Genomic DNA, 21,616 nt, shown 5'->3' with positions numbered 1-21,616 from the left:
ACAAACAGAACAGTCTTTCTTTAGCTTATTCTTTCTTGCAACACATTATCATACACAGCTAGAAAGATCCAACTGATGTTTTTAACATTCTAGCTTGATATTGCTTTAGTCAGAGTCACAAATTCATTAAGTACATTTTCTATGTTCCAAGTCCTTGCCAACAATATTTTTGTCAATTGTTCTGCCACTATATGTCATAAGTTTCTCTTTTTTTTTTTTTTTCCAGATTCTATCTGTTGCCCAGTTCCCTAGCCAGTGACATGTGTTTTAGTATTTAATATGACAGTATCTCACTTCTGGTATTAACCTCTCTTTCAGTTATTTAATGTATATAAAACCAGTGCAAATCATAGTAGCTTAAAATAACAATAATTTTATTTACTTTTGATTCTGTGGTCCAGAAATTTTGGATGGAATCAAGTGGATATTTCTTATACTAGTTTTTCTTGGGGTCTCTGTTATGGCTATAGTAATATGACAAGTTATGTCAGGCTGAATGATCTTAGATGGTTTCACATATCTGGTAGATGGCTAGAGATGTCACCTGGGCCACATGTTTCCAATATGAAAGTCAGATGCTTCATATGATAACAACAACATTTTAAGGGCACCATCTTCAATGCATAAGCACTTTCAAACTGCTGCATCATGTTTGTTGATATCCCATTGGTCAAAGAAGTCAAATAACCAACTCCAGAGTTTATGTGTGAAGGGACGATATAAGGCTATGATGGATATCAGGGATATGGGTAACATTACTAGTTTACTGAAGTACCTACAAGCAAGGTGTTATTGCAACAAAAATGCTAAACATGTGGCATTGGCTTTGGGATTGGACAGCAAGAGAGGTCTAGACGTGTGGGAATAAATCTTTTGATGAAATTTGAAGAAAAGTGAATGAAAGAGTTAAGACTGAAAAAATATTGAGAAGGTGATTTTAGATGCTTAAAAACTTGTGGTCTATGAAGGTATAAAATATTGCCCAAAATGTCACCTGTGGTAACTTGGAAAATTGAAAAGGTACCTGATGACCTTGTGGATTTGGCTAAGTATAATTACAAACAGAATTTTAACAGTGTCAACTTGCTTCTTTTAACTATGTATAGGATATAGGAAGAAAGAGATGAGCTAAAATCATGACTATTTAATTTTTAAGTAAAATTTTGATGAAATGTAGAGGAGTTAGGACTTGTTAGGCTGGAAAATAAAGCTGTATCACATCTCCAGTTTCTCACCTGACCAATGATTCTCAAAGTGAAAAGTGCCTCACTAAAGCTCAAAGAGTTTGTAAAATTCTATAATGACCTCAAAAATATTTAAGGCAGTGTTTTGTATAACTTTACTAAGAAAAAGCATACGTACCTTAAGTGAGCTATCTCACAGTAGTCTGACCCACCCAAGTTTTGGAAATGTTTGTTTTAAAAAGAATTCTAAATGCGGCTTTGGGACATTGGTTGAAGATCAATAAGATTTCTAGGAAATCCCAAAGGTTTTTCAAAGGATTGCATTATTACAATTAGTGAAGCACTGCCAGTGTGGACTCAGAGAGGTCGAGATAATTCAAAATGAAAAGAAAGCTCTGAACCCCAAACTTCAAAGGGTGGGAAGCAGAACCCTATCCTAGTTATAGTCCAGCAGAGCTGGGTCCCAGTTAAGAAACATTTCTAATCCTCAAAGAAGTAGTTGTGCCCAGATGGGTTTCAGAATTATCTCAGTCCCTTTTAGTCCAAGAGTCTCTCTCCTATCCCACATCAATCCTAACTACTGCAATTGCATTATTACTGTCTTTTTGCTTTTGCCCTATTTCTCTATGTTATAATCTCCATACAGTAGCCCAAGAAATTCTTTTATAACTTAAGTTAGATTATACCACAATTTTGCTTAAAATGTGTTAGTTATCCATTGTTGCAAAACAAACCATTCCTGACCCTAGGGGCTTAAAGCATCAACCATTTTATTTGTGGGTCAGAAATCTGTGTTAGGCTCAGCTGGATGATTCTTCTGCTGGTCTCACTTGGTCTCACTGTGGCTGTACTCATCTGATGGCTAATTGGGGCTTGATTCTTTTGAGTAGCTTCTCACATCTGTTTTTTTGTTTTTGCTGTCAGCTGGGCCATATATTTTCAAACAAATGATTCTGGACCTTTTAATATGATGGTGGCAGGATTACAAGAAAGTAAGCACCATTTTGCAAGTTTTTCAAGCTTTGTGTCATGTTTATTGATGTTGTGTTGGCCAAAGAAAATTACATGTCAAAGCCAAAAATTAATATGGAAGGACACTAGAAAGGAGCAAGAAAATCAGGATGCATGATTCACAACAATCTATTTTTGTTGTCTTAGTCTGTTTCGTGTTGCTATAACAGAACACCTGAGACTGTAATTTATAAAAAAGAAAAAATTTTCACTCACAGTTCTGGAGGCTAAGTCCAAGATAGGACAACCCATGTGGTGAGGGCCTTTTGGTGTTCCAACTCATGGAAGAAAGGGAAGTTGGTGCATGCAAAGAGACTCACAGGAGAGGCTGGATTCACTTATAACAATCCACTCTCTCAATAACTAATTCATTCCTGTGAAAGTGACAATTAACTCACTCCTTAGAGACAGCATTAATCTATTCAAGAGGGAAGTGATCTTATGATCCAAACACTTCCCACTAGGCCCCACATCCCAACACCACCACATTGGGAATCAAATTCAACATGAGTTTTGGCAGGGGCAAACCACATTTAAATCATTGCAACAGTCTATCCTCTGGCCCCAGTAATTCATGGCTCTCCCATACAAAAATAAACTCACTCTTTCTAATATCTTAAAAGTTTCATTTAATCACAGAACATGGCTGGGAGTCCATGATATTATGATCTGCCTTAAGTACAAATGTCTATGGGAGTCCTTGCTTATATTATCTCAACTGTATTCTCGATTCAGAGAAATGTAAACTAAAAAGACTAAAAATTTGCATATGGTCTCAGAATACAGGCAATAGAGTGGAAGCAGAAACACACACATTAAACAAGCAAACGAACTACAGACCTTGGTTAAAAGTGAAGGGAAAGGGACTAACTAAGATGGGCTTAAAGGAAAGAACAAAGGGAGGGACCAGACCTGGGTATGTTGGAGTGTCCAAGAAGTCTTGAGTTGATCCTTGAGGAATTTTATCAAGGAGGGGAGCACTGTGTGTAATGATTCTGAACCCATGCATGATGTGTGCACAGGACTCAGAAGCAGAGGAAATTGTCATGATGGGGAATACCTTGGTCTAGTTGTGGGCTTATGTTAGTGGTAAAATAAAATTTATTTTTTTAGCACATTGGAAGCAGTTTCCCTTAAGTGCATTGGCCATATTTTTCCAGCTTTCCAGCTGGTGTTCTTTGTACTTGGTTTTATGATGGCACAGGACATAGGACATAGTGACTATCTTAGAAAACAGTCATGTGATACCATGCTCACAGCCATGCTAAGGGCAAGGCAAAAGCTAGAAAGATCATTTTTAAGGCTGAGAAGAGGTTGGATGTGTGTTCTGCACAGGCTAAAATTATGGCTTAGTCACAGGGTAGGCAAAGAGGCTTCTGGGAATGCTATTAACCTCCTGAGGAGGCTACATTCCTTCAGTGGTTAATCAAAGAAGCCAGGGAACCATTCAGAATGAGGAAGGTTGCATATGCATTGGGGTGGGTCATTAACCTTCTTTCTTCTAATACTATAATATTAAATAGCAATTAGAACATCATATCTTTATTTTCTGCCCCACTCTTTGGGCCCCTTGGAATCAACCTATATTTTAGCCTTTATGGGACTTGATAATACAGCCAAGGATTGCAAACCCACTAGATTGTGAAGTTGGGGAACTTTTGGGGGGAAATCGCATGAAGGGCACATTTTTTACTGTGGTAACTGACAATTATCTTCAAAGAGGTTTCAAAAACTGCCTCATAAATGTAACAACCCAATCACATCCTGATTGTTTAATGGGGAGATGTGAAAATTCAGTTGACAGAGCTGACATTTCCAGGAGGGTATTTCCATATGAAATAGGCACTAAAGCCATCTCTAGGAGAAAAGGCCCATGTGAGCACATTGTGTGCTGGACTCCATGAGGCTCATCCTGACTCACTGACCCTCTCACTGGCCCTACACACACCTAGATCACACCGCAGCTGCTGAGCTGCCTGCCTCAAACCTTTTTCAAGTGCGAGTCCCTGTCAGACTAGCAGACTAGCTCTGTGAGTCTCTCAAAATTCAGATTAATTTTTTCCTCCTTCAGAAAAACCTCCCTTGGTTCTCCAGCCCATTTGCATCCCTTCTTTTGCTAATTCCTATGGCATTTAAAACTTAAGCCTTGTAATTAAACTCTGAATTATAGCCCATTCTGTTGGTATTAATAATATGATTTTAACATGACATGTGTTCGGCACTATTGCCTCAAGTACACAAAGCTCATATCCCAAGCAGCAAGGCATAATGAAAAGAGCTTGTTAAGAATAACTTTGATGGTAGACATTTCTGACATTATATTGGGTCTTTAGGGGTTATATTTGGGCTAGGGTTCCCTTAGATGACATTTCTGTCTCAAGAACAGCTTGCATCTGTACATTAGTTTGTGTATATGCCTGTAAGCACTTGTTTGTATTAACCACTCATTACTCTAGGGAAGTGCTTCGGATTAAATTTAAGTCTAACATATATGTTGTTAAGTTGTGTGTTTTGTGGAGAGGTGGTCAGGGAGTGAAGGAAGAAATTACACAAATGAATCTGAAATCACATTTAAGATTCTGACTTCTCTGTGTGTACTTCTTGTGAATGCCTAACAAACAGACACTCCCTTGTGGGCACAGGGTCTGTGAGTGTACAGACCTGTTTCTAATGTGAGCATCCACGTGGTATGGGGGTGGCACTTGGGTCAAATCACACACTCCTTGGCCTTTAGATGCCATACACTCAAAACAGGGCAAAATAATTGCTTCTAGAATGATACTCATAATCAGAGGATGAAAAAGATGATTCACTGAGGTGTGGAAAGAGAACATCAGAAACTTGTATTAGTGAAAGGATGAAATGAGTAACATTCAATTTTTAATTTGTCATAGGAGCCCTTTGTTTTGGTGCTTAAGCCAGACAGTCTCATGACTCACAGTGAGTTGAGGTGTCTGGAGGGGAGGGTGAAGGTTCCATAATGCAGAGTTTGGTAGGGCATGCCCACTCTTTCTTTTGTTCTCTTGTGGTTTATATGCATCCAGGTAAAGTGAATTTGTAAATTATATAATCTTCTTTTAATTAAAACAACCTTCAAACAATAGCCAAGTGGCTTCTGATATTCCTGTAAGAAACTGTAGACCGAAGATAACTCTCACAATGCCAGCCCACGAGAATTGTCTCATTAGGAAATGGTGGCGCCAACACTTCTCTTTCTTTTCCTCAGCCCCATTGCCAGATAGAAGCAAGGGCTACCTACTTAGATCTGGAGAGGGGTCAGCCAGTGAGCAGGAAATAACTCCATTTGAAAGTGAATGGTTAGAAAGGAGGTTTCCAATCTGTGTGATATTATTGCCAAAAGTAATGATGAAAGCTCTCCTATAAGCACATTGAAAATATCAGAAAAAACATTTTCTAACCTGCTTGATTTAATAAGCTAGAAATTGACTAGCAAAACTCCAACAAATAATTTTGTTCTATGGATACATTGGATTGGAAAGTAAGCCCATGACTAGTCAGCGTAGGCAATTCTGACTTTATTCATGGTCATCATGCGTCTTCATGGGATCCCTTTTACAGTTAGAGCAGCTGTGAAAACCAAGGACCAAAATAAACTGCAGTTGGTGCCGGACCTCACAATTGTTCTGTCACAAGGCACTAAAGCAAGACTTTCTGAAGTGTGAAGAATATTCAGTCTCATTGCATTCATTGAAAATATTATTATGAATAATGATTTCAATTTCAGCAAAAAGGCTAACATATTACAATTACATAATAAAATTAAAATGTAAATATTGGTTATTTCATTTCTCATATGTTTTATAAGTTATATTTTAATTATATCTTATAATGAATGTAGCACATTAATTCATTATATATATATATGTGTGTATAAATTTTTTTCCTGATAGATATGTATGACCAAAAAATGTTGGCGGCCACTAGACTTGAGGTTCAAGGTTTATAAGGAATTATAGCACAGATGTAAAACTTCTTTTGAAAATATTTTCTGCAAGCATAATAGTAATGATAGAAAATAGTGGAGAGGCAAAGTACAAGGCCTGATCATGTTAGGGCAATTAACTGCAAGCCAGTGCCAACAATAGATTTGATTAAAATGAGGATAGTTCAATTTTTTAAAAAGAATACCATCCGAGTTCTTCTCTATCCTCTTCAATGCCTTACTGAATAAACCCTTCAACTTTACTACTCATTGTCTGTTTGTCTGAATCTTCCTCTCCAACCTGACTGAACACCTCTTTGCTTCCCAAATTGAGCTGGTACTTGCTCAATTCCCTCAAACGTTTCTTTCCTACTCTTCATCTGAAACATCTGAAATGCCCTACAGTGTCCCACTGACCTTCTTGCTGTATCCAATTCCCACACATCCTTCATGACCAAAGTCAGCTCCCTTCCTTCTCCTACAATCTTCAGACCACTTTAGCCCATAATTTTCTCTTTCCTTTCTAAACTAATAGCAGTTTCTATCTTTGCCATTCATTTGACAATCAACTATATAATGCATTGTGACAGCTCTGATATTACATTGTACCCTATCGTTATTCCTCTCTTCTGTTTTTAAGTTTCTTTTTTTTCTATTTTTCTTCATCTTTTGCTTTATAACTGTAACTTCACCCAAAAATCCTCCATGATGGGGTGATATTTCCCCCTTCTGTTGTAGTCTTCCTTAGTCTGTGCTCAGCATGTAATGAGACTCAGAGAGGTGTGTATAAATATTAGTTGTTATAATAAAAGACAAACACTGCCGTTTGATGTTGCATTTCCTTACTTAAAATTAGAATAACAAAATATTATCATGAGCTGATGTAAGGATTAAACGAACAATGTATGTAAAGTTAAAGGCAGAGTGCACGCCACTTGGTAAATCTCTGTACGTTTTATATTCTCCAGGATTAACTCACTAGTGACTTTTATGTCACAAAGCTACCTGGTTGTTGCGAAGCAGCAGCTGGAAGGAATGAATGCTTTGAGGCATACGTCATTCCTTTATTCACTTATATTAGGCACTAAAGAGCAGGTTATAAATTTTCATTTTAGTGTGCCTTCCCCTCTTCTTAATATATTAATGATTATCTTCTGAAGTTTTCTTCCTATGGTCAAGAGACGGGATTGTAATTTTCTTGACTCGTTGATAATTGATGTTAATAGAACGATGGTTTCTCTGACAATTCAATATACTGTCCACCACGAAGAAAAAGAAAAGACACAGACAGATACACCTGCAGTGGCCTTAATCAGACCTGAAACATCCTGCTGACAGATATTTAACTCATTTGTTCTGTTTGGCTGTCGGTCTGACACCATCACCATAATACAATATGAAGTGCTAATTATCATGAAATCCAATGATACAATTTACTGTGAAAGAAAAACCTTTATTTCCCTTATTATTGGAAGCTTCTTGCTCCCTCTCTTAAATTTGATCAGCGTTTACTATGATAGAAGAGGAGACCACTGCATCGCACTAGCCTTGGGCCCTAACTAAAGCAAAGGACCATTCATTCTCAATTTATGTTATTTTTCAGATAATTCAGCACATCACTGGGTGCTTAAGAGTTTCTGTTGGTAATAAAAGAAGACAAAACAAATTTGAGATCCTGCATCCCTTCAAATGAAGAGTCCAGCTGACTCGAATGATGAGCAGGCAGAGGCCAGCACCTTCTTCCTCCTGTGAGCTCTGAATCTATTTGTGTGTCCAAGTACTAAAGAGGTGGCCGTCCATTCCATCTTATTTCCTAAATTAAATGGGCTGGTCAGTTTCAATATTCTACCCAAGTCCAGATTTCTGAAAAAGCAAAGCCACCATTACCAGTGACTTCCCTGAGAAAGTGTGTGTGAATCCTGAAGTCCGAGCATGACCAATTGTCACCTGGTCTGGACTGCAGTTCCTAAGCCTACGCCTAAGAATTACTGCTTCTCTTCAGAAATTGCCTCACTGGGGAGTCTTCTACTAGTCACCCAGTCCTGCTATTGACCTAATCAAGTTCTGGTGACCCTGGAAAGCCATTTCCTTTTCCTTATAGTTAACAATTGAGCAGCCACTTTCATACCTTGAAGCATCGTTTCAACTTTTCTTTGCTATATCTCCTAAACACTGAGCTTTCTTTCTGTTTCTCTTCACCCATTTCACCTGGACATCCATGTGGTCTAAAACCCTGAGACTGTGGGTGGTGGGTAGGGAGTCAGAGGCACAGAATTGGTGTGTGAGAAGGGGGTGGGGAGGCGGTTGAGGAGAAGGGTGAGAGAAAGAACAGAGCTCCCATGCTGCTCCTGGAATGAGCCTTCTGTCTTCCAGGCCATCAATCTTACCTCTTGCAATACTTAATCCCATATTCCTGGAGCTCACAGAACACAGCAATGGGGGAAGAAAGGCAGGGAAATTTTTTTTCGGGGCACGAACCTCTTTAAAAAGTTCACTAACAATGTACAGTGAATGAAATACTGAACATCCTGTATATTATTTTAAAAAGGGATATCAAACAACAGTGCAGGACTGTCTGGTTATATTACAGTGTCTATCTTCTCATGTGTCAGCAACAAGTAATGCTGAAGGAGGCCTAATTATCATATTCACAGTGGTACAGGTAGTAAAACAGTTATGCTTTGCATTGCTCAGGATGTTCAGAGCTGAAATAGATAAACTATGTGGGAGACTAGTAATAGGTAATTATTCTCTACTTACATATTCAGCCTCATAATTCTAAATTAAGGTAAGTGGAAAAAGCTTATAAAATATTCAAAGCTCCTTTATCTTTCCTCCTCCCTCTTATTAGAAACTGTGCATGAATTTGCATAGAATAAACTGAGCTCATAAATCAAAGAAGAAACTGCAAGAATGCTCTTTGTAAGTTATAATTTAAGGTTAACTGTAGCACATTTTGCTTACTGTATTATTAATGACTTTCGTTCACTCATGACAAGATTACATATTAAAAATTGTTGGTAGACAAAACTCAGTTCATAATCAATTTGCTTCTTAATGTGAGCAATCTGCGTGCATCCCTACGGCAGAGGCAGGTTTAGCGAGGATAATGGAAGGAGTGCCTGGGGAAGAATGGTTCTAACACCGTTGGGCTCCCTCAGGGGTGTGATTGACAGGCAACTTCAAAGGGGAATTAAGTGACTGGTGAAGGGCAAACCCTGGATGGCTCAGTCAGGGCTCAGGGCTGCTCCCTGGGGTTCTGGTATCAGACTCCACCCTAAATGAGCCTGCTCTTTTTCAGTTTCTGCAATTCTACCTACGGTGCTTTATACTTTCCAACTACTTGCCCATGCTTGAAATGCTTTTATCCTTATAGCCTCATTTTAAAAATTTTTATCACATCTATTTACCAAGAAGTGTATTTCTTTTTACTATGAAACAAGCCCAATTTCCAAATGCTTTCTCAAATCAGGTTTTCAGATTCTCTGGTCCTTCTCATTGTCTCTTGTTTGCCTCCCTGTTTTTCATCCTGTGTTGAGATTTTCAGCCAGTTCCTCTCTTTGCTCCTTGCTTCTGTGTCTTGGCATTTCTGTTTCCTTTAGAAACGCTCTTTCTCCTTAACTCCAACAAAGCAGTGCCAATTTGTCTCTGCAGTTACAGCTTCCTGCCACCCCCTCTGCACCTTCTTGGCCCCCCCCCCAGGGGAAAGTTTTTCATTATAGTACATTTAGATACCAGCTGCTTTCTGATGCATGTGAAACAGAAAGACTTATACTCTCTCTTGGCTGGAGAAGCAGAGAGATGGGCAGGATGTTCACAAGTTATTTTACTGGAAATTAGCATGGGCGGGTTTGATATTATGCTTAGATCTTGTGTGGTGGTTCTGGTTCTGCCTCGGATACCTCTTTTGAGGGAGAATAATCCTTGATCTATGTACATTCCTGGGTGTCTTCTGAATATATAAGACATTTAAAAATGTTATAATGAGATGTGATATCATTTTATTTTACTATTTTATGTATTTTAGTATTTATTTTATTAATGTGTTTTTATTCCTACTGGTATAGACTGAGATGAATTGCATTCATTTATATAGAGAATGTGTTGAAATTATGTCTAAAATCTTGAGCACACTGGAAACATTTGAGGTTTTAGCTGCTTGGGGTAAGAAACTGTTGATTGTGGACATAATGGTACCTAAACAATTGAGCAAGCGTTGACTATAGACTCTAAAATATCACCATGGAGGATTGATGAGAATTTTCATTTGATGCTTATTTCTAAGGCCTTGGGCCCACTTCCCATCTTATCCTCCCCAGTCTCGTAGGTCTCCAACCCTGATGCCCTCCAAAGGCAAGTGCTCCTACAAAACATGCAGAGGAGCCTCCTGCTATGCCAGAGGGGGTACAAAGAAAAATAATGTGTCAAGACAGGGCCTCTGGGCAGGAATGAAAAGAATCAAGACTGAGAAATGCAGGAGGTAGCATGGGGACTTGAAAGGAGAGGTGATTCATCTCCAATGTAAAAAAACCCAGGCCATTAATTAAACTAAAATTAAATACGGGTGATGAAATGAAAAGTCAAAAGAGACTCTGTTTTCCTCTGCCCAACCATTAAAATTGAGGCTTCTTAAGGAATGGGTCCTCAGTTTTTTCTTACTTGACTCACCTGTTGGGTGACCTCTTTACTCACTGGGCATCAGCCCCGTCTCTTAACTGATGACTGGCATCTCTAAGCATACTCTCCAGAGCTCAGGGCTGTGTTCCCAAGCTTCTCTCCTCCCTGCCATGCCACAGTTTCTGCCTCCTTACAATTCCCACACAGTGCCTGGAAATTACAGTGTCTCAAACAGAACTCACCTTCTTCTCCATCCAAACAACTCCGTGGACTTTCTGTCTCTGTGCATGGCACTGTCATTCATCCAGCCCTCTAAACACCATCTTGTGAGTGTTTCTACTTCATCTGCCACCTCTGGGCTCCAGGCCCTCACAGTGCTATCCAGCATCTCCCAGATAGTTTGTCACTTGCAATGTCTGGGACTTGCCATAGTGCAGGCTCTCACTCCTGGGTCATTGCAGTGGGCTCTTTGCTGGTTCTTTTGCTGAAGGTATTTGCTCCCAGTCTACCATCTATACTGCCATAGAGTGAGCTTTCTAAAACCAACCTTTGGTCATGTCATTTTCCTTACTTAAAATTCTTCACTGGCACCTGGTATGATAAATTCATATTTTTCGGCATGGTATATATAAAACTCCATATCTTCTCCTTTGCTAGCTTTCTATTATCTTCTACTTTTCAACTATACATTTCTTGAATTCAAATCAAACATCTCTCTCTTTCAATCCCCCCCTCTATTTTTCTCTACTATAAAACCTAAATTTTAGGCAGTAACTCCTTTTTCACATTCAGCCAGAGGCAGAGCTTTTATTTCTGTGATGTTGCTAAAAATGTTAATTTAATTCATTAAAAATGTATTGTGCATCTTTTATGAAATTCTAGGAGTTGGGGAAGTTGGGGAGTGAAGGCACAGTTGAGTAAAAGCAGAGAGGATGGGAAAACAGAGAAGACCCAGAGGATTCCCAGAGTCTTTAAGCAACCCCCCTGTCTTTCCAAGAGCACAGCAATCAGAAGCCCTGGGGAATAGTTCTGCTGAACAGAGGCCACTCTGCCCTGAGACCAGTTGCAATCCTACATGGCCTGACCTTCCTTTGAATGGAGACTGAGTAATGGATGCAAATGGATTGACTGGCACTTAAGAGCTATTTTCCCAGCTTTTTAAACACAGAGGCACAATACCCAGAATCAACACTTGAAATGGGACTCTTGTTATTGCAGTGTTTATTTTTCATATGGTTATATAACTCTAGGCGAGCTCACCTATAAGATTGTAGGCTGTCTCATTTGCGAAGGTCGGTTTGCCACAGGCAGGTATTTACTGTATTGCCATGAAGTCCATCAGAGAAAAAGGCCTTTATGTTAATTAAAGTGCCACATTGCCTTTGGACCTTGGGGGGAAGTGTGACATAGTACGCTGGGAGAGAGAAGGCCCCATGCTCTCTACCTAGCTGAGTATTTGGTGTTCTTATTTTGAGCAGAGCATCTCCAGAATGGGGGAGGAGAGAGAGGGAAATTAAGCAAAAAGGGAATGAAGACAAAAAAAGAGAGAAAACAGGCTTCTGTAATTCTGCCACTTGCTGGAAAGACAGATAACAAAACTAAACATTACAATATAGGAATTGCTTCATAGCTCATTTGAAAGTTATCCTTTCCAAAGTCACAAAATCATTCACAATTAATTATCAATTGACTGACACAGACATATGCCATAGGAGTTCTGAGGGGATGAGATCAATGTGGATTGAGGCAGCACAAAGGGCCCTGAGAGAAGAATAGTGCTGAAGTGTGGAATGGGAGGAACAGCGCTGCAAAGGTGGAAGGCAGTGGTGTCCTCTGGGTGATGTGAAGTTGCAGTTCCTTGATAATCCCAATCATGCAGACAGCTGGCTGAAGCACATACATCCCACATTTGTATGTGTGCACATCGCACATGCAGAAACCTTTTCGTGAGATTTGGACTGAAGTGCCCAAATTGAGTCTTCTATTTTGTGTTCAAGTCTATATTTTGTATGTAAGCACGTAGAATACCTCTTCATTTTTCCTCCTACTTAATTCCATTCTGCTCGAGGGTGCTAAAAACTATGGGTAATTTGTTGTGTATCCCTCCTGCCCTTTTCTATGCAGAGATAGATAGGTAGATAGAGATACATATTCATGTGTGTACATATATTCATATGAATTTTAAACCTAAATGAGATCATCTATATACATATGATTCTAATGAGTTGTTTAATGTATTGCTTAAACATGGATCTTGATGGGATCCTTCCCTGTCAGTTGCCTTCATTGTTTTTAGCTTGATGGTGTCCTATAATAAGGAAGCCTCAGAATTTGTTGAAGCAATATGTTACTGGTGGACATTCAGGTGTTTCCAGTTTTTCCTTATGGGCATTAAAAAGTATATTGATACTTACAATTTTGGTTTAAATATACATTTGTCTATAGGATAGATTTACAAAAGCAGGATTACTAATTTTTAAAAAGCCAATGGTTTAAGTCCCATAAAGATTCTATCTATTTATATTTCACCAAAGCATATACTGTGTGTTAGTAACTATTCTCCCACATCAGTGTTTGCAAAATTAATGTGTGAAAAATTTTACTTCATTACTGTTTTAAAATATATTTTCTTGGTTACTAGTGAGTTTAACATCTTTTTATGTGATTGTTCATTTTATTTTTAAGTCTATTTTTATTGTCCCAAAGAAGCCATTTGTCTCATCTCTATTCCTCATTAATTAGAATTAAATCTGTTTGATTTCCACTGAATTTTTTTAACCATCAGATACTTAAGCCAAGTCATGTGAAAGTGTTAAGTGAGTTAAATAATCAATTGATCAATATGTATTCACTAGGCAATTAATGCCTCTAGTCTGTGCTGGATATTGTTGGGTATACAGCTCTGGCTTTTAAGAAGCTTATATGATCTTTTAGGGTGATAAGGCTCAAACTGTAATCAATGACAGTACTACAGTTTACTAGACCCCAAGGACTGTGGACAACCAGGGAAGAGAGAGGCTTTGTAGGTTAGAATAGCTAGGAAGAGCTTACTGAAGGAATTACAGTTCTGCTTGACCTTGAGAGATAGATGCTGAAGGAATGGAGTGCATTTTAGACTGGGGAGGTGAGCCGAGGTACTAAGTGGATTTCAGAGGGCAGCTAGGAGCTGCAGCCATCCTGCAGCAGAGATTACGGAGATCCATGGGAGTCTATGCATTGTTGAGCTGCTGTGAGCATGGACCCAGCCCCATTATATACACAGAAATTACTGTTTCCCTCCCTATTGTGAGGGTCTGCCTCTGCCCATGCCCATCTTGACCTACCTTCAGGAGGCTATGTCAGGAAGTTTGGCTTTCAGGCTCAGGGTTCAGGAGGACAGATAAGGATAGGGCATGGCTCTGCCCTTCCAAGCTCTCCTGGATCCCCCAGGAAGCCACTGGATCTAGAACCTGCCTAATTGCAACCCCTAAAGCCTCATCATTTTGTCCAGAGGTGCCATTGCTGCAATTACTCTCTAAACCCAGAGTCAATTACTCACTGTGTGAATCACCCCCAAAAGATTGCTTTTTCCTTTTCCATTAGTATCACACATAATTGCACTCTGTGTGGTTCCTAAGCTCTTATTCCTGACTTCAATGTCCATGAGAATCTGGGTTGATTAGAAAGTCCCTTCATCTCCTATCACTGACCTCATCGACACTTTCCATAAGGTTTTTCACTATTTTCTTCATTAACAAAACACCCACCTCCTACCATTAATTATTCAGCTCCTTGTGAGGAAAGAATCGCTGTGTTTTCCCTGCTGATTTTTCCATATGTTCATCCTTTCTTCTTTCTTGTTTGTCTTCTTATTAACAGGAAATGTTAACACATATCCTAGAGTTGTAGGGATGGTTGATTTTGATGCCACTGTACTTTCTCTTTTATAGCCACTATCCCTTGAGGACCCCATACTACCCCACCTCTTGGCTCTCAAGATCACCATGAGCTAACCAAGATCTCAGGCTCTCTGTCAATTTCAAGCTGCAGCTGACCCCTGTTTTCCCTCTCCTCCTGCTGTTCAATGCAGCTGTCCCATGTATTGCCTGCCCTTGGGGCTTATCAAAGGGGATCAACCAATTCATCATCAATAATTTAACGGCAGCATACTACCATAGCATGAGTTAACACAGGTAAGAGTCATTCTGTCCCCTCACAATCAGTGATGGATAGGGAGAAGGAGAAGAAGATAGAATAGGGTGGATCATAATGTGGGATATCAACCTAGCTAGATGAGAGAAGGGAGCAGGCAGTCCTCCATCTGGAATCCAAAAAGCAATAGTGACCTCATTTCACATTTAGGCCAGAATGCATATGCAAAAGTCTCAGTCTGGTAAAAGGACTCATTAGTAGGGAATCTTGGGTAGTGGTGTTATTTCAAGAAAGTCAAAATGTATTGACTCTTGGAGACATTGCACATGAAACACAAATAGCAGCAAAGGAGTATATGGTGGGATGAGATGTTGGAAGGGCAGGAAGAGCAGGAACATAAAACAACACAGTATGTAAAAATTCAAGACAAGGTGGTTGAGGTTATAGGCCCAGGCCTATAAAGTGTGGTGCTTCAATGTCAACTAGGATGTACTGGAAACCCAAGCTAAGGTGTCATCACTGAGAGTGAGCAAGCACAGCAGGGGCTTATAAGGAGGCATAAAGGGGGCATATAGGTATTTGGGAAATACTACATGGTAGGTAGCACAACCAAGTCTAGAGTCACTTACTGGTGGATGTGAACCCACAAATTTGATGCTAGCATTGTCCAGTGTTGGAATGAATACAACTTCATTCTTACCTCAAAGCAGCAGGATTTGCCTAGGTTGACAGGCCCATGTTGCTGCCTATTAGAAAATAGATCCAAAGCCTAAACTCCAGCTATGCTTCAAAAATAGGAAGTCAAAAGGACTCAATAATTTCAACATACAGTGAAAGCTGTGTTCAGCTTTAGTTGGAGTATCAGTTGGAGTTTTCCAGAGAAACAAAGCCAACAGAAAATCATGTATATACATATATATAAAATGTCTGGTTTCAAAACAATACAAGATATCATATAATTTGTAAATGAGAGGTATAGATAGCACTTCCAGAGTCACAAGAAGTAACTGTGGGCTGAGCTAGCCAGTCATAGAGAGGTTGAGTTTCCTGAGGTCAATATCATTTCCAGACTTTACTCTCAGGACCTTGCACATAATAGATATGTAATCCACACCTTTCCACACAGGGGAATGATGGGCAGAGCAGTGTCTTGATGCTATTGCAATGGGTGCTCTTGCTAAAGGAGAAATTTTATTATGAAGAGAAGAGAGAAGTGAATACCGACCATGTGGAATTCCCATGATGAAGATGGATGGAGGGAAGAGAAAAGCATCAAAGAACAGCATTCATGATGTTAGTGATGATGATGACAACTTATTGAGCACTTTCTACAAAAATCATAGCTGACACTATAACACTTAGTGTCAGATATTACGTAATAAACTTTACATACTAATGAGGTTAAAAATCTTTTTATATGATTGGTTGTTTTATGTTTCAAATCCTCATAACAGTACTGTAAGTAAAATATCATTGTTTCCTCTATTTATGTAAGGTAATTGAAGCTTGGAGAGGGTAAGTAATTTGCCTAGGAATGCACAGATAATAAGCAGCTGAGCTGGATTTAATGTCACATTTGTCTAATGTGAGCTATGAGCACTTACCTCTACTAGAAGCCCTCTTATGTAGTGTAAAGGGAACTGGTCATTGTAGATTAATCAAAATACTTAAATGCTCTTTCCAGGAGTAAAAAATCTTTGTCTGGATTCTGACCTCTCTCTCTCCACTAGCATTTTGTTTTCAGGCAAGAAGCACTCTGCTCTTTTTCTCTGAGTAAACCATAACTATGATGCCTCATCTACTGTTTCCCATTTTGATTTCTTTAAAGTAATGCTAAATGTCATGAAAGATGACACTTAAGAGTTTTGTGATGTTTTTCTCCCTACAACTAACATCTCACTCTAATTCAACAGGGTTTGTTGTGCTGTTTTCCTCACATTGCCCTCATCAAATATTTACAATTGAGTTTTTATGAAAGAAATAATTTTGTTTCTTGCATTCATATTGGCTTACATTATTATTTATGGCCTACATATTATTTAAAATCTGTCATTATAATAGAAAGCCCAAATGGCAAAAATATGTTGGTCATAAACATGACTGACCCTCAGTGTGTATGAACCTCATAAATGGGAACAGGAATATGTAGGAAAACCAAGGACTGACTCCTAGTGCTTTCAGTATGCCTTGCACGTGAGAGAGAACATCAGTTAATCCAAAGTGTGGTGCTTCAGTGTCAACTACCATCCCTCACCAGACTATGTCTCAGCTGGAAGAGGAAGAATGCAAGGTCATGAAAGATGAGAGTTCAAGGAGTGAGTGCTACTGAAAGATTAAGGATAGTAAAAATTGCTTAAAATCTTATATTTTTATATACCTATGTGTGTTTGTGTGTGTGCAGGTGGGACTTTTTGGCAAAAAATAAGTTGTATCTTTTTTTTTTTTTTTTGAAACACAGTGTCGCTCTTGTTGCTCAGGCTGGAGTGTAGTGGCATGATCTTGGCTTACTGCAACCTCCACCTCCTGGTTCAAGTGATTCTCCTGCCTCAGCCCCACCGAGTAGCTGGGATTACAGGTGCCTGCTGCCATGCCCAGATGATTTTTGTATTTATTTATTATTTATTTATTTACTTATTTTTTATTTTTATTTTTTGAGAAGAAGTCTCGCTCTGTCGCCCAGGCTGGGGTGCAGTGGCACGATCTCGGCTCACTGCAAGCTCCGCCTCCCGGGTTCATGCCATTCTGCTGCCTCAGCCTTCCGAGTAGCTGGGACTACAGGCACCCACTACCACGCCTGGCTAATTTTTTGTATTTTTAGTAGAGACGGGGTTTCACCGTGTTAGCCAGGATGGTCTCGATCTCCTGACCTTGTGATCCGCCCGCCTTGGCCTCCCAAAGTGCTGGGATTACAGGCTTGAGCCACCGTGCCCAGCCAATTTTTGTATTTTTAGTAGAGACGGGGTTTCACCATGTTGGCTAGGCTGGTCTCGAACTCCTGACCTCAGGTTGTCCACCCGCCTCAGCCTCCCAAAGTCCTGGAATTACAGGTATAAGCCACCATGCCTGACCAGTTATATCTGTTTTTGAAGGCAATTACAAAAACAGTGGTGAAGTTAGAGATCAGATTGTAAAGAATCAAGGAGTGTCTGAATGGTGCGGCAGTTGATAGCAGGTGAAAACTATTCTTTTGAGAAATTAGGTACACAGGTAAAAGAGAATGATAGGGAAGTTAATGGAGGAGCAAGAAGAGATTGACAAGATTTTAGCACACAGAAGACAAGATCATGTTTCTGGTGTGAGAGCAGTATGCTGATGGAGAGAGACATTGGAAGATGAAGAGGAAATAGGATGTAGAGAGGTGATGGAGAGGAGGTGCTACAAAAACAAAGGCAGATTGTACAAACATCAGCCCCCTGGAAGAGCAGAGAAAGCTCTGACAGAAAGGTAGGGATCTGTAAAAACACTAAGACAAGATTCTGCAACTTCTTCAAGAAGAGACTCTATTTATAGATCTATAGAAAAGCACAACATTTTTAGTGCAGTGAGGTTAATGGAGGTAAAATACATATAGTGATGATATAAATGAGGAAATAAACAACTATTTAGGAAGGAATTTTCCAGGCAAACTAATGGAGAGGAAATTCTAGGCAGAATAACAGGTGCAATCTCAGGGAGGCAGAAAAAGGAGAGTTCTGACTAGTGGTTTTATGTGGCTTCTGAACAGAGCAGACAGGGTGGGGTGGCTGAGGTTAAAGGAGGACAAATTGGCAGAGATGAGCTTTTTTTGTTGCTTTTATTTATAATAAGGTGATTGGGTTTTACTCTATTTGAGTGCTTTTTTCTAATATTGACTTTTGACAATCTGATTCATGTCTATCACAAAGTTACAGACGGGATGGCACAAGAGACACTTGATAACTGGAACATTCTTCTGAGGGTATCAGTTTCATAAATTCCCTGTTTCAGGAGGTATTTCTGCAGAAAATCTTAAAGAAATATATAGGATTTGAAGCATAAAATAAAGTGTCCCTGTTCCATAATTTAGGCCTAATGAGAATTCTCAAAAGGTATTTTTCTGATCTAGAAAATAAGGTGAAAGACACGTAAAGGTTAAAATGTACAGGTTAACTTTATGTTTACCAAATCATTTTTAATTTTCACAAAGAAGAAAGAAAGGGAAGAATAACAAGGAGACTTCTGTCTGAGGTCCCAAGGCAGAGGTAAAAGGCTGGAAGAGAAGATAAATATGAGCTCTCATCAGAGAAGAAGAATTGCTCTCAACCCAGGCAGGGAGAATTGGTCTAAAGGAAGGAAGGGTTTAGTAAGACTTTCTGAGGCTTCTAAGTCTTCCATGAGTTTTCTTTCTTTTTTTTTTTTTTTTTTTTTTGTAAAAAAACATCGACCAGAAAGCTTTGTTGTCTAGGAAAGGGTAAAAGGATGTCTGGCTGAATTGGAATTGACAAAACTAGGCAACTCAGACAGGGCAGTCTCAGGAGCAGCCTTTAACCACAAAAGAGATATTGAAGGCGATGCAATCGATAAGAGCTGGAGCGGACAGGGAAGGAAGATGATGAAACCCATCAAATTTGATCACTGGGCAGAAGTGGTCAGCGTCAGCTTCCTCAGGAAGGGTCACTCGATGCCAGCCGCCTTTCAGGGACTTTGACCTTCCCTGCTGATTACCTTCTTAGGATCAAAAAATTTTAGTGTCGGGAGAGAATAATGCATGCTACACTGGGATCCCTTTCACTGTGGCCTACATGAGTGAGTTTCCTGGACTCATGGGTTACAGAGATGCCAACTCACCTGCCTAATGTATTTGATTACTATGACCTTTCTCCCTGAAGATATATTCATTTATTCATTAATTTGTTCACTCATAAGTTACTTCCATCCATAGTAGTTTTCAGGAAATCTGTCTACAGATTCTTCACGACTTCTCCCATCAAGAAATGGAGTCTGTTTCACCCTGATTCGGCTCCTGACCTGGCCTAACAGAACAGGGAATATGAGAGAGAGACATGTGGAGAAACATGTAGCGAGAGTCCCTGACTGTCCTAGTCATCTTGGCAGTGTCTGAACCAAAGCATGTGTTCGAGCACAGCCAACATCATGTGAAGAGGAAGAGATGAGCTCCGCTGAGCCCGGCCCAAAATGCTGACCCACGGAGTCCTTCATGAACAAAAGGACTCATAATAGACATTTTAAGACAGTAAGTTTTGGGTAGTTTATTATGTAACCCAAGCTAATTGATATACCATTTAAAGATAAATTTAAGAAGACTCAAAATAGAAAGGATACAGAAATATATTCTGCAGAGTCTCTCGGGGCTACTGGAGGACCACTAACGGAGTTTAAGAGAAAAGATGAACTATCTTAAAACTGTCCTAATAAATGGTCCATGAGCATCAAGAATACAGTCAGGCAAAACTCCGAGTACATTTTGATTGCACTTAGAAAACATCCCTCCAAATGATTGCATTGTAACAAGAAAACAATGGTATGCATTGTTTTTATAGAGGGGGCTCTCAGAAGCAAAAGAAAGAGAGGCACTGTCACTGGGAGAGTGAGGTGCAGAGTGTGTCAGGGCATCTCTTAAGTGGTGGGTATGTGCCTGCAGCAGAGTGGGATGCATCTGGCTGTGAGCTTGATCATGTGCTCAAATTCACCCACTTTCTCTCCTTGCTCTGTTCCCTTTTCATCAAACAACGCTTGGATTATGATTTGGCTTCCTGGATATATTTGTCTATAAGGAAGAACATGCTTATCCATCACCAACATCTCATCTATTTAATAGTTATATTTCTTATTGTATATTAATGAATTGAGCTTCTGTGTTTTATAGATTGTCTCTGTAAGCTTGATTAATGCATTTGTTATGCTACTCGTTTGATTTTGAGCCTGGAGTGAAAAGAATGGTGAATTCACCAAACACACATCCTCTTTAAGTGCCAATCAGGCTCTTTGACTGGTAATACTTGACCTCATTTGTACCTTGTCTTCAAACTGCAGCAGAGTTCAGATCCCTGATGCACAAAGCAATGCTCTTTTCACTTCTCCTTGTTGTTAATTATAATACTAGCTAATGTTTCTTGAAGGCTCACTAGGTACCAGACATTGCTTTAAAGGCTTTCCATGGATAACCTTATCGAAAATTCACAATGACCCTAAGAGTAAGGCTATTCTAATTTTACAAATGAGGACACTGAAAGCCAGAAAAATTTGTAACTTTCCCAAGGTCACAGAGGCAGAAGAGGGCTGGGATTCAGACCCAAGAGCTGAGATTCAGAAAGCTTTGCCTATGACCACCAAGCTACATTGCTTGGCCTGCTAGGCATGGTGTTTTTCTCTTATTCCTTCTCTTTAAGAAGAAATCCAGAACACCTCCAAATACCTATCAAATTAAACCAAAGGCTTCTATGTGGCTTTCAAGGCCCTCTGTAATCTGATCTCAACATATTGATAGAACTTCAACTCCCATGTCTCATTTAACTTTAACAATCAATTACTTGAAATGTTTTATATGCCAGACATCAGGCTCTGTGCTGACAGTGAAATGAAGATGAGTAAAAGACTTTGTAAACTAAATAGCAGGTGAAACCCAAATCTGTGAAATATAACCAGCAAAACTAGGCAGAAAGTAAATGACACTGTAAACATTTATAGCAGAAGAAATTCACTTCTGACATGAAGAGGAGTTGGTTATAAGACGCCTGAATGAGGATTCTGC

Source organism: Hylobates moloch, unplaced genomic scaffold (genome assembly GCF_009828535.3).
Source record: "Hylobates moloch isolate HMO894 unplaced genomic scaffold, HMol_V3 SCAFFOLD_5, whole genome shotgun sequence".
Taxonomy (NCBI): Eukaryota; Metazoa; Chordata; class Mammalia; order Primates; family Hylobatidae; genus Hylobates; species Hylobates moloch.
The sequence above is the reverse complement of the archived record's forward strand: the minus strand, read 5'-3'. Positions refer to the sequence as shown.